Source organism: Schistocerca piceifrons, chromosome 1 (assembly GCF_021461385.2).
Source record: "Schistocerca piceifrons isolate TAMUIC-IGC-003096 chromosome 1, iqSchPice1.1, whole genome shotgun sequence".
NCBI lineage: Eukaryota > Metazoa > Arthropoda > Insecta > Orthoptera > Acrididae > Schistocerca > Schistocerca piceifrons.
In genome coordinates this window covers 1203285182-1203298562 of record NC_060138.1, presented here as the reverse complement: position 1 = coordinate 1203298562, position 13381 = coordinate 1203285182, and positions in this window count along the sequence as shown.

The window sequence follows — 13381 nt, the reverse complement described above, 5'->3', positions numbered from 1 at the left end:
ACGTTTGATCAATTTTTTGAACAGCACTCCCGTCGATGCGACTAAAGAACTGGAGCAGCGAACTGCATAGTCTTGTCAGGCTTTACGATGTGACCTCAGGGTGTTTGAAACAAATCATAACTCAGTTCAGAGACGAGTGCAGTATTACATCCAAAGGCAAAAACGACAGGTGGAGCACCTGCTTTGACAGGTACGAGTTTACAGTAAACCGTTACTATGTAACGCAGTCAGGCAGTATAGTATTTCTTGTTAAGGTAGGTTCTGAAGATGATAAGATCTCATAAAAGCGAGAGCTATCGCACAATCAGCTTAACAGATTATGGCATTCAAGTTGCTGATAAGAGTAATACACAGAAGAATGGAAACCTGAGGAACTGTTAGACGACGACCGATTTGGCTTCAGGAAAGGTAAAGGCACCAGGGGGGGGGGGGGGGCAGTTCTATTGTTGAGCTTGATAATGGAAGCTAGACTGAAGAAAAATCTAGGGAAAGGCGGGCAACGTACAATATTTAGAAGAACCAAGGTGGAACAATAAGATTCGATTATCAGAAAGAATTGCTCGGTTAAAAAGGGTACACGACAGGGATATAGTCTTTCACCCCTACTGTTCAACCTACACGCCGAAGAAGCAATGACGGAAATATAAAAGAAATGTTCAATAGTAGGTTTAAAATTCTGGGTCAAAGGATATCAATGACAAGATTCACTGATGACATTGTTATCCTCAGTGAAAGTGAACAAGGATTACAGAATCTGTGGAATTGAATGTATGGTCTATTGAGTACAGAATGTGGACTGAGAGTAAATCGAAGAAGGACGAAAGTAAAGAGAAGTAAGAGAAATGAGGACAGCAAGAAACTTAACGTCAGAATTGGGGATCACGAAGTAGACGAAGTTAAGGAACTCCGCTGGAGCAAAATAATCCATGACCGACGGAGCAAGAAGGACATAAAAAGGAGAGTAGCACTGGCAAAAGAGTATTCCTGGCCAAGAAAAATCTACTGGGAACAAACATAGGCCTCAATTTGAGGAAGAAATTTCTGACAATGTACTTTTGCAGTACAGCATTGTTCGGTAGTGAAACTTGGACTGTGGGAAAACCGAAACAGAAGAGAATCGAAGCATTTGAGATGTGGTACTACAGAAGAACGATAAAAATTAGGTGGACTGATTAGGTATGGAGTGAAGAGTCTCTCGGCAGAGTCGTCCAGGAAATGAATAATGGAAAACAGTGACAGTAAGAAGGGACAGGATAATAGGACACCTGTCACGGTATCGCGGAATAACTTGCTTGATACTAGAGGGATCTGTAGACGGTAAAAACTGTAGAGGAAGACAAAGTTGGAATGACAACCAGCAAATAATTGAGGACATTCGTTGCAAGTGCTAGTCTGAGATGAAAAGTTTGGCACAGGAGAGAAATTCGTGGCAGACAGCATCTCATCAGAAGACTGATGATTCAGACGAAGTAATAATAATAATAATTATTAATAAAAAAAGGTAGCCCATGGGTGAAATTTGAGCCTCATTAGATGAGGACTTAATTGAAAAGTTTACGTTCCAAATAAATTTGTAGTAATGAGAAATGAAGTCAGTGGCTGCTCGTAACAGCTCATTGGCCAATATTGCAAACTCCTCGTTCGCGGACACACACTTACTGGAAAGTTAAGTCCCATAGTGCTCAGAGCCATTTGAACCATTTTTGTGAAAGGTTTAGGTCAATAAAGTATTTTACAACTTTCGGGGATTTGTTTACCATTATCATGTTGCAGAACAGTTGTAGATGCCCCACAAATACAAATTTATAGTTTTTTTTTTATTGCAACTGCTGTTTTATTATATCGCTCTCTCAGCATACCAGCACGATTTGAAGTGAATTATTTAGTGGCTCTGCATCGTCACTGATTTCATCCTCATCGCCGCATTCATCTCATTTCAGTTTATTTGATTCACATCTATACCCCACGCCCCTCCATACCGCAGCCGATGCCGCCATTCGCAGAGGATGACGCGGCGGTCGATCGGTCCCGATAGGCCCACTGAGGCCAGAACCGGAGCATTGCCTTTGTACTCGTCACGGAAGTGTCCTTCCCACAGCTTAACGAGAGGTACTGCGGCTGCTGAAGCCTCGTCCGTGAATCACCGCAGACTCTCGTCCAGTCGGCCGAGTGTGCCGTCACGCCTGAACGGGCGGCTCAGCTCAGCTGTGGCGGCGTAACAAGAGATAGAGGTGAAGGGTGGGGAGCCGAGTTGCCACGTGACTCAGGCGTGGCGTCACGGCACAGGATGCAGCTGCAACGCTCCGGTCCCTCGGTATAAGAAGGAATCAAAAGATGTACAGTCGCTACCTTTAGCAGTGTTTACAACTTGCACGTCTAGAGTAGTACGGAATCAGAATGGAATCACGGAAGAACGTTTTATAACTTCAGCCCCCACGGACATGTCTCCTCCACTTAATGCGCGCTATGTTCGTTCTGCGCTGGATTATGTGCGCAGATGCTATACCGATTTGAATTACGCAGAAATTCTACATCATCATAGAAGGGAAAAAAGTCGCTGGAGGAAGCAGAAGAACGGCCTTGCTCAGGGAAGTGTTCTAGTTCCCATCCTATTCTATACAAACGATCAGCCAATACCCAAAGATACGAGACACTTTCACTCTGCTGACAATTTGTGAATCACAGCGCAAGGAAGATACTTTGAGGAAGCAGAGATAAAGTTGGAGAATACCTTGGAAGCTGTCTCGACATATTAGAATGACAGCTCTCTCAAACCAAGTCCCACTTGCGCACAAGCCTAGCAAGTAGAAAGCTGCTCTTTAACTGGAATGGGCCTACCATTCAACACACAGACCAGCCGACATACCTCGGAGTGACGCTTCACAGGTCCCTCATATACAAAGATTACTGCGAAGAAAAACCGAAATAACGTAGCTGCAAGGAACAATATCCTCAGAAAGCTAACTAGCAGTATGTGGTGTACTACCCTCCTTAGAACCACCTCTTCCGAACTGCTTTTCAGCAGCTGAATACGCATGTCCTGCCTGGCCTAGGTCGGCGCATGCAAAGAAGATCGAAATAATGCTTAACGAAATCTGTAGGCTAGTCACAGGATGCACGAAGACCACTCCACTGGAGCAGTTCGACCAAGCTTCAGGTTTCAGCAGCTTGACAAGAATAAGGGACCGGTTGGTAGGACATGTTCTGAGGCACCAAGGGATCACCAATTTCGTACTGGAGGGCAGCGTGGAGGGTAAAAATCGTAGAGGGAGACCAAGAGATGAATACACTAAGCAGATTGAGAAGGATGTAGGTTGCAGTAAGTACTGGGAGATGAAGAAGCTGGCACAGGATAGAGTAGCATGGAGAGCTGCATCAAACCAGTCTCAGGACTGAAGACCACAACTACAACAACGTAGAATCGAGTTTGTGACAAAGTATCATCAATAAGAAATGCAGCGCACTAACGAAAAATCGCATGAAGAACTCCATCGAGACGAAATGTCAAGCTAAGAACTAGGACAATGTACATATGAATGTTAACAATCCAATCCTCGGTTCCATTGTCAAAGCGGTGCGGCATGATGTAGTCAATTAAGTGATTCCAAACGGCGAGAGGTTATACAAAGTTCAACTAAGAGCAGCTCGGTACTGCCAACAGTTTCATTTATTCGATATGTAAAGATCAAACATGTATATGGAACTAAACTAGGAAAAAATTGGCTACGATAAAAAGAACCCCAGAGAAAACACTTAACACTACAGACATGTTACAATCTCACTGGAAGCTGTATCGAAGCGCGAAAAATAAGAGCTGCACCTGTTGGGCTGGACATTATGTGCATTGTATAATAATGAACAACTGGTCATTCATCTTTACCTACCTCCACCTACTCACTATTATATCTCCAACTGTATTACTACTGCTTCATTCACCTCACACATTAAATAACTAAATATACACATAGTAACATAATTAAACGACGTTCATATGACGAATAGCAGAGGAACAGAACATTATTAGATCAAGGGAAAACCAAGATTGGCGTTTAAGTTGACAACGCTGCCCACACAAAAACACAGATACATATTCACCCAGAAGTACGCAAATAAACTGTGGGGGCACATTGCGTTGTCTTTCACGTAAAGAAATGTATAGTTCTAGAAAGTGATGTGGGATTAGGTGGAAAACAGCAGTGCGGCTGCAGGGAATGTCTCAAAAACGAACAAGTACATGGCGTTTCGTGATGTGAGCGAAAATCTGACATAAACTACCGTAAGTAAATTATATCTTTTGTAACGATCTAGTTTTTCGATGAAAAAAGCAAGTTAAATTCCATATATATTTCATGACAGACCAATGGTGATGCTTTATTTCAGTAAAACGAAACGCGTTTGGTGACAAAATATACATTTTCTCTTAGTTACAAAGATGAATTTAAAATAACTTCAATAAGCACAAAGCAATTACAGACAATATGGCCACAAGAATGAGGAATTTGTTCACCAAAACTCAAACAGTGACAGATTTTCTCAAATATCTTAAGGATGTGCTTTATAAAGATAATAACCACTCAAAATGAAAGACGTGGTTTCAGAATTAGCTTTGTCTTGTTCCGTCTCGAAAAGGAGAATTACTTTCAAAGTAAATAAATTACGACGACAAACTAGACTGAAGTTCTACCACTATAGACTTTACACCTGCCAAAGAGCTTGAGTAGTTGAACTTCAGGACATAGCATACCTGCTACTCTTTCATTATAAACAACTTCTGTTAATTTTTGTACATCAGTGTTAAACGTTTTAATGAAAGCAGCGTCTAAAAGGAGAGGCACAATTCTCTATGAGCGATCTCCTGTGACGTCATGCATTGTGGAAATAGCAGGTACCTCCGAGGAGTTCAGCGAACTTACACTGCGCGGCAGCTCTCACAAACACCCAAATCGTGTACGACTACGATCGACGCCTCCTCCTGTACTCAGCACGGTACTTCACTACGGCGTGTGGCGGAGGGTACTTCGGGAACCCTGTCATTCCCCCCGTTTCATTCACCAGTCACGGATGCCGAGGGGAAAGAATGGTGTAGTGGTGGTGATACTCTGTTTTCAGTAGACTGTTCTTGCCATTCAACAAGCTCTGTAATTTTCCTCATTTTCAAATAGCATAGCAATGTCATCAGCGAACCGTAACGTTGATATCTTATCACCCTGAATTTTTGTTTCATGTCGGAGCCTTTTTTGTTATTTACGCCATTGATTCTTCGTATACAGGTTGAACAGAAGAGAAGAAAAACTGCATCCTTGCCTATCATAGTTTTTAACCCCAGCACTTCACTCATTGTATTCTTATTTATTCCGCCTTGTTTCTTGGACATGTTGAATATTACCCATCTTTACGAGGATTTTAAACATCCTGAACTATTTTACGTTGTGTAATGCTTTGTCTAGGTCGAAGAACCGTTTGGAAGTGTTTTGAGCTGTTACGTTGATTGTGAGACAGTTCTCGCATTCACCTGCCCATGTTATTTTTGTATTTTCCTGTCCACTCGTCTAATATAGAGCGACTAGGAAGCTATTTTCTCGGATCGGTAGACAACAATTTAAGCAAATCGTGTTATGGAGTTTATTACAGTAAGTTAAATGTGACAGTAATTAATTCTGCGTATTACAAAGGCGGGTCGCGAGCAACTCGCGACATGCAAATAATCAACGTCCTTCGGTATATACAATCTCAATGCATGCAAAACATTATAGTCCATGAGCGGTGTATGGCGACTTGTCTTCCACTGCGGCCGCGGTTTTGAGGCGCGGCGCTTTTATTCATTTGGTATAAATGCCGCTCCACTCGTGGGGTCGAGTTCGTCAGCGTACTATTGGCTGACGTCTTATAATGGACAAGACACGTCCGTTCTCGGAAAATGTACTTTGCCTGCCATGTATCGCTTTGTTCACAACAGATTTGATAAACAATGTGCACAGTTCACAGGGTGCACAGTTAGCTCTTACCACTCAACTACAAGTTTATATCGATGCCACCAGGTGGTAGCTTACTGCAGCAAATTTTTATCTGCGTTCGCTTGCCATTAATCCCGCTCGACAGTAGCGCACTCCTCAGATATGCCAATTCACGCATTATATAGCTAAATTACTTCGGACGTCAATGTATGTTATAGTTATACTGATAGAAAAACCTATTTGTGGGATTCTGTATGAGATGTAGTACATTAAGCTTCAGATTTTAGCATACAGTAATCCATTTGAGGCGCTCAGAACCAGAAAGCATATTATCGTCGATTGTGAGACTGTAGCATTTATTCACGCTTCTGACATCTGTTGACCTCATGGTGTGTCAGGTTTATGTGTGCTGTAGGCCCGCACTGTGTACGTGAACAGCCACGAAAACCTGGTTTCTCTGATATTAATTTAAACGTGGGATCGACGACGGTGTGCTTTTGGCCTTTATGGTTTTCGGCGTTTCATTTGTATTCTAGTCAAGTGACCATGTTGATAGACAATACTACTTGAATTTGATCGTTTCCACAAACGGCAAAGGAAGTTTGTGTTTGGAGTTCATTGGATTGGATTGGATTGGATTGTTTGGGGGAAGACACCAAACAGCGAGGTCATCGGTCTCGTCGGATTAGGAAAGGACGGGGAAGGAAGTGCCCTTTCAAAGGAACCATCCCGGCCTTTGCCTGGAGTGATTTATGGAAATCACGGAAAGCCTAAATCAGCATCGTCGAAAGCGGGTTTGAACCGTCGTCCTCCCGGATGCGAGTCCAGTGTGCTAACCACTGCGCCACCTCGCTCGGTGCGGGAGTTCATTGTCTACTGTGCAGTTTCAGCATGTCGTTCTAAGTTCTAGGGGACCGATAACCTAAGATGTTAAGTCCCATAGTGCTCAGAGCCATTTGAACCATTTGAACTCTGTTAAATCTGCTTTATGTGCTAACAGAAAAGAAAATTACCAGGAAAAGTTAGGCGCAAAGGAACAAGGGCCTCCGTTGACTGAAAAAGTGTCGAAATCAAATAAGCTTGACTACAAGTGAACATTTAACAAAGAAGTGCATGAATAACAAGCATGTAAGTTGTTGTGTGGGTGCAGTGTAAGATTGTCTGATTTTCAGCCCAGAAGTTAATTCTTTAACTAATACAGATGTCAGGGGTCTTGAACATTTGTCCGAAAACAAGAATGCACGACATCTCCCACTTACATAAAAACGCGAAACGGCGAGTAGCGAAAGTTTAAACATTATTTCGTTCTTTCCCTAAACTGTACTTAATTATGTACAAAACAACAAAATTCCACAACACCATTCTTTCTGTATTCAGAAAAGTTATTCATTTTATTATTGTTATTATTATTATTATTATTGTTACTGTTATTATTATAATTATTATTATTGGCAACGGATAATTGTTAAACAACAGATGCTATTAATGTCACACTCTCATATTTATCTGAACCTGACATTTTTTGAACACGTAGAATGTATACTCACGAGCCAGCACTGCTCCTAAATGTGAGAGATACTAAAACGTAGACATAGACAACTGGCACCAACGGCTTTATAGCGCCTTCATATCCTTTTATTGCGTCACCAGCCAGCTTCCGGGGCACCCTAGGCTCACCACCAGATGTTGGGTATTTCCAGCAATTTTATATTATATACCGTCTGTAGCTGCGTTGGCGAAAATTGTTGGATGTAGATGCTGCAGAATTACACACATAAATAAAAACACATACGCACAAAAATAAGATGTATGTTGTTATGTAGTTATCTACCAGTCACGCAATGCAGGTGGTTGTGAGCATGGCACGTTAAAAGTATCCATCATACGCCAGCGCAGAAACACAACATTTAAATACAGGGTGTTTGACATATTGCGTACAAACTTTTAATTTAAGCAATAAGAGTAACAAGACAAGTGATACAATACTTCCCACAGCGCGGTCTTCGACATAACGGACTTGTTCTGTCAAAAGTTGTATACGTAAATAAACCCGAACAGGGGCAGAAGCACATTTTGCTACTGATGCAGGACGACATCTTAACGCGTCAGTGTGGCTCAACACGAATAGGTCGAGCAGAGCCTGTACCTTGATCTACCTACCCGCCCGGATAGACGCGCGTGTTAAAGCGCCATTTCCGGGGCCGGGAGGTGCGCCAGCCCCGGATCGAACCCGTCCTGTGGATTTGCGACGAGTCCCGATGTTCCGGACAGCCTGGGTGTGGTTTTTAGGTGGTTTCCCACATCCAACTAAGTGACTACCGGCTGGCATCCGAGTCCCTCCTCAGTTACACGATTCGCAAACATTTACAAAACTTTCACTCGCTTTCACATGTACAACACTACACGCTGACAGTTTGGGTACACATATTCCGTCCAGGGGTAAGCGAGTGGGACATGAAGGGCATCACGCCACCCGTTTAGAAACTAACCACCCCAGATCCGTTCATAACCATGCCGACCCCACGCCGATGCGAGACAAAGGCACAGGAAAAATAAGAGAGCCGGTACCTTGGCCTCTAGAATCACCTGACACTTCTGGATTTTCCTGTCTAGGGTCAGCTCAAAACTGAACAGCACTGACGCGCGGAGTGGCCGCGCGGTTTGAGGCGCCATGTCACGGACTGCGCAGCCCCTCCCGCCGGAGGTTCGAGTCCTCCATAGGGCATGGATGCGTGTGTTGTTCTTGGCATAGGTTAGTTTAAGTTAGTTTACGTAGTGTGTAAGTCTAGGGACCGATGACCTCTGCAGTTTGGTCCCTTAAGAACTCAGACACGTTTGATCAATTTTTTGAACAGCACTCCCGTCGATGCGACTAAAGAACTGGAGCAGCGAACTGCATAGTCTTGTCAGGCTTTACGATGTGATCTCAGGGTGTTTGAAACAAATCATAACTCAGTTCAGAGACGAGTGCAGTATTACATCCAAAGGCAAAAACGACAGGTGGAGCACCTGCTTTGACAGGTACGAGTTTACAGTAAACCGTTACTATGTAACGCAGTCAGGCAGTATAGTATTTCTTGTTAAGGTAGGTTCTGAAGATGATAAGATCTCATAAAAGCGAGAGCTATCGCACAATCAGCTTAACAGATTATGGCATTCAAGTTGCTGATAAGAGTAATACACAGAAGAATGGAAACCTGAGGAACTGTTAGACGACGACCGATTTGGCTTCAGGAAAGGTAAAGGCACCAGGGGGGGGGGGGGGCAGTTCTATTGTTGAGCTTGATAATGGAAGCTAGACTGAAGAAAAATCTAGGGAAAGGCGGGCAACGTACAATATTTAGAAGAACCAAGGTGGAACAATAAGATTCGATTATCAGAAAGAATTGCTCGGTTAAAAAGGGTACACGACAGGGATATAGTCTTTCACCCCTACTGTTCAACCTACACGCCGAAGAAGCAATGACGGAAATATAAAAGAAATGTTCAATAGTAGGTTTAAAATTCTGGGTCAAAGGATATCAATGACAAGATTCACTGATGACATTGTTATCCTCAGTGAAAGTGAACAAGGATTACAGAATCTGTGGAATTGAATGTATGGTCTATTGAGTACAGAATGTGGACTGAGAGTAAATCGAAGAAGGACGAAAGTAAAGAGAAGTAAGAGAAATGAGGACAGCAAGAAACTTAACGTCAGAATTGGGGATCACGAAGTAGACGAAGTTAAGGAACTCCGCTGGAGCAAAATAATCCATGACCGACGGAGCAAGAAGGACATAAAAAGGAGAGTAGCACTGGCAAAAGAGTATTCCTGGCCAAGAAAAATCTACTGGGAACAAACATAGGCCTCAATTTGAGGAAGAAATTTCTGACAATGTACTTTTGCAGTACAGCATTGTTCGGTAGTGAAACTTGGACTGTGGGAAAACCGAAACAGAAGAGAATCGAAGCATTTGAGATGTGGTGCTACAGAAGAACGATAAAAATTAGGTGGACTGATTAGGTATGGAGTGAAGAGTCTCTCGGCAGAGTCGTCCAGGAAATGAATAATGGAAAACAGTGACAGTAAGAAGGGACAGGATAATAGGACACCTGTCACGGTATCGCGGAATAACTTGCTTGATACTAGAGGGATCTGTAGACGGTAAAAACTGTAGAGGAAGACAAAGTTGGAATGACAACCAGCAAATAATTGAGGACATTCGTTGCAAGTGCTAGTCTGAGATGAAAAGTTTGGCACAGGAGAGAAATTCGTGGCAGACAGCATCTCATCAGAAGACTGATGATTCAGACGAAGTAATAATAATAATAATTATTAATAAAAAAAGGTAGCCCATGGGTGAAATTTGAGCCTCATTAGATGAGGACTTAATTGAAAAGTTTACGTTCCAAATAAATTTGTAGTAATGAGAAATGAAGTCAGTGGCTGCTCGTAACAGCTCATTGGCCAATATTGCAAACTCCTCGTTCGCGGACACACACTTACTGGAAAGTTAAGTCCCATAGTGCTCAGAGCCATTTGAACCATTTTTGTGAAAGGTTTAGGTCAATAAAGTATTTTACAACTTTCGGGGATTTGTTTACCATTATCATGTTGCAGAACAGTTGTAGATGCCCCACAAATACAAATTTATAGTTTTTTTTTTATTGCAACTGCTGTTTTATTATATCGCTCTCTCAGCATACCAGCACGATTTGAAGTGAATTATTTAGTGGCTCTGCATCGTCACTGATTTCATCCTCATCGCCGCATTCATCTCATTTCAGTTTATTTGATTCACATCTATACCCCACGCCCCTCCATACCGCAGCCGATGCCGCCATTCGCAGAGGATGACGCGGCGGTCGATCGGTCCCGATAGGCCCACTGAGGCCAGAACCGGAGCATTGCCTTTGTACTCGTCACGGAAGTGTCCTTCCCACAGCTTAACGAGAGGTACTGCGGCTGCTGAAGCCTCGTCCGTGAATCACCGCAGACTCTCGTCCAGTCGGCCGAGAGTGTGCCGTCACGCCTGAACGGGCGGCTCAGCTCAGCTGTGGCGGCGTAACAAGAGATAGAGGTGAAGGGTGGGGAGCCGAGTTGCCACGTGACTCAGGCGTGGCGTCACGGCACAGGATGCAGCTGCAACGCTCCGGTCCCTCGGTATAAGAAGGAATCAAAAGATGTACAGTCGCTACCTTTAGCAGTGTTTACAACTTGCACGTCTAGAGTAGTACGGAATCAGAATGGAATCACGGAAGAACGTTTTATAACTTCAGCCCCCACGGACATGTCTCCTCCACTTAATGCGCGCTATGTTCGTTCTGCGCTGGATTATGTGCGCAGATGCTATACCGATTTGAATTACGCAGAAATTCTACATCATCATAGAAGGGAAAAAAGTCGCTGGAGGAAGCAGAAGAACGGCCTTGCTCAGGGAAGTGTTCTAGTTCCCATCCTATTCTATACAAACGATCAGCCAATACCCAAAGATACGAGACACTTTCACTCTGCTGACAATTTGTGAATCACAGCGCAAGGAAGATACTTTGAGGAAGCAGAGATAAAGTTGGAGAATACCTTGGAAGCTGTCTCGACATGTTAGAATGACAGCTCTCTCAAACCAAGTCCCACTTGCGCACAAGCCTAGCAAGTAGAAAGCTGCTCTTTAACTGGAAGGGGCCTACCATTCAACACACAGACCAGCCGACATACCTCGGAGTGACGCTTCACAGGTCCCTCATATACAAAGATTACTGCGAAGAAAAACCGAAATAACGTAGCTGCAAGGAACAATATCCTCAGAAAGCTAACTAGCAGTATGTGGTGTACTACCCTCCTTAGAACCACCTCTTCCGAACTGCTTTTCAGCAGCTGAATACGCATGTCCTGCCTGGCCTAGGTCGGCGCATGCAAAGAAGATCGAAATAATGCTTAACGAAATCTGTAGGCTAGTCACAGGATGCACGAAGACCACTCCACTGGAGCAGTTCGACCAAGCTTCAGGTTTCAGCAGCTTGACAAGAATAAGGGACCGGTTGGTAGGACATGTTCTGAGGCACCAAGGGATCACCAATTTCGTACTGGAGGGCAGCGTGGAGGGTAAAAATCGTAGAGGGAGACCAAGAGATGAATACACTAAGCAGATTGAGAAGGATGTAGGTTGCAGTAAGTACTGGGAGATGAAGAAGCTGGCACAGGATAGAGTAGCATGGAGAGCTGCATCAAACCAGTCTCAGGACTGAAGACCACAACTACAACAACGTAGAATCGAGTTTGTGACAAAGTATCATCAATAAGAAATGCAGCGCACTAACGAAAAATCGCATGAAGAACTCCATCGAGACGAAATGTCAAGCTAAGAACTAGGACAATGTACATATGAATGTTAACAATCCAATCCTCGGTTCCATTGTCAAAGCGGTGTGGCATGATGTAGTCAATTAAGTGATTCCAAACGGCGAGAGGTTATACAAAGTTCAACTAAGAGCAGCTCGGTACTGCCAACAGTTTCATTTATTCGATATGTAAAGATCAAACATGTATATGGAACTAAACTAGGAAAAAATTGGCTACGATAAAAAGAACCCCAGAGAAAACACTTAACACTACAGACATGTTACAATCTCACTGGAAGCTGTATCGAAGCGCGAAAAATAAGAGCTGCACCTGTTGGGCTGGACATTATGTGCATTGTATAATAATGAACAACTGGTCATTCATCTTTACCTACCTCCACCTACTCACTATTATATCTCCAACTGTATTACTACTGCTTCATTCACCTCACACATTAAATAACTAAATATACACATAGTAACATAATTAAACGACGTTCATATGACGAATAGCAGAGGAACAGAACATTATTAGATCAAGGGAAAACCAAGATTGGCGTTTAAGTTGACAACGCTGCCCACACAAAAACACAGATACATATTCACCCAGAAGTACGCAAATAAACTGTGGGGGCACATTGCGTTGTCTTTCACGTAAAGAAATGTATAGTTCTAGAAAGTGATGTGGGATTAGGTGGAAAACAGCAGTGCGGCTGCAGGGAATGTCTCAAAAACGAACAAGTACATGGCGTTTCGTGATGTGAGCGAAAATCTGACATAAACTACCGTAAGTAAATTATATCTTTTGTAACGATCTAGTTTTTCGATGAAAAAAGCAAGTTAAATTCCATATATATTTCATGACAGACCAATGGTGATGCTTTATTTCAGTAAAACGAAACGCGTTTGGTGACAAAATATACATTTTCTCTTAGTTACAAAGATGAATTTAAAATAACTTCAATAAGCACAAAGCAATTACAGACAATATGGCCACAAGAATGAGGAATTTGTTCACCAAAACTCAAACAGTGACAGATTTTCTCAAATATCTTAAGGATGTGCTTTATAAAGATAATAACCACTCAAAATGAAAGACGTGGTTT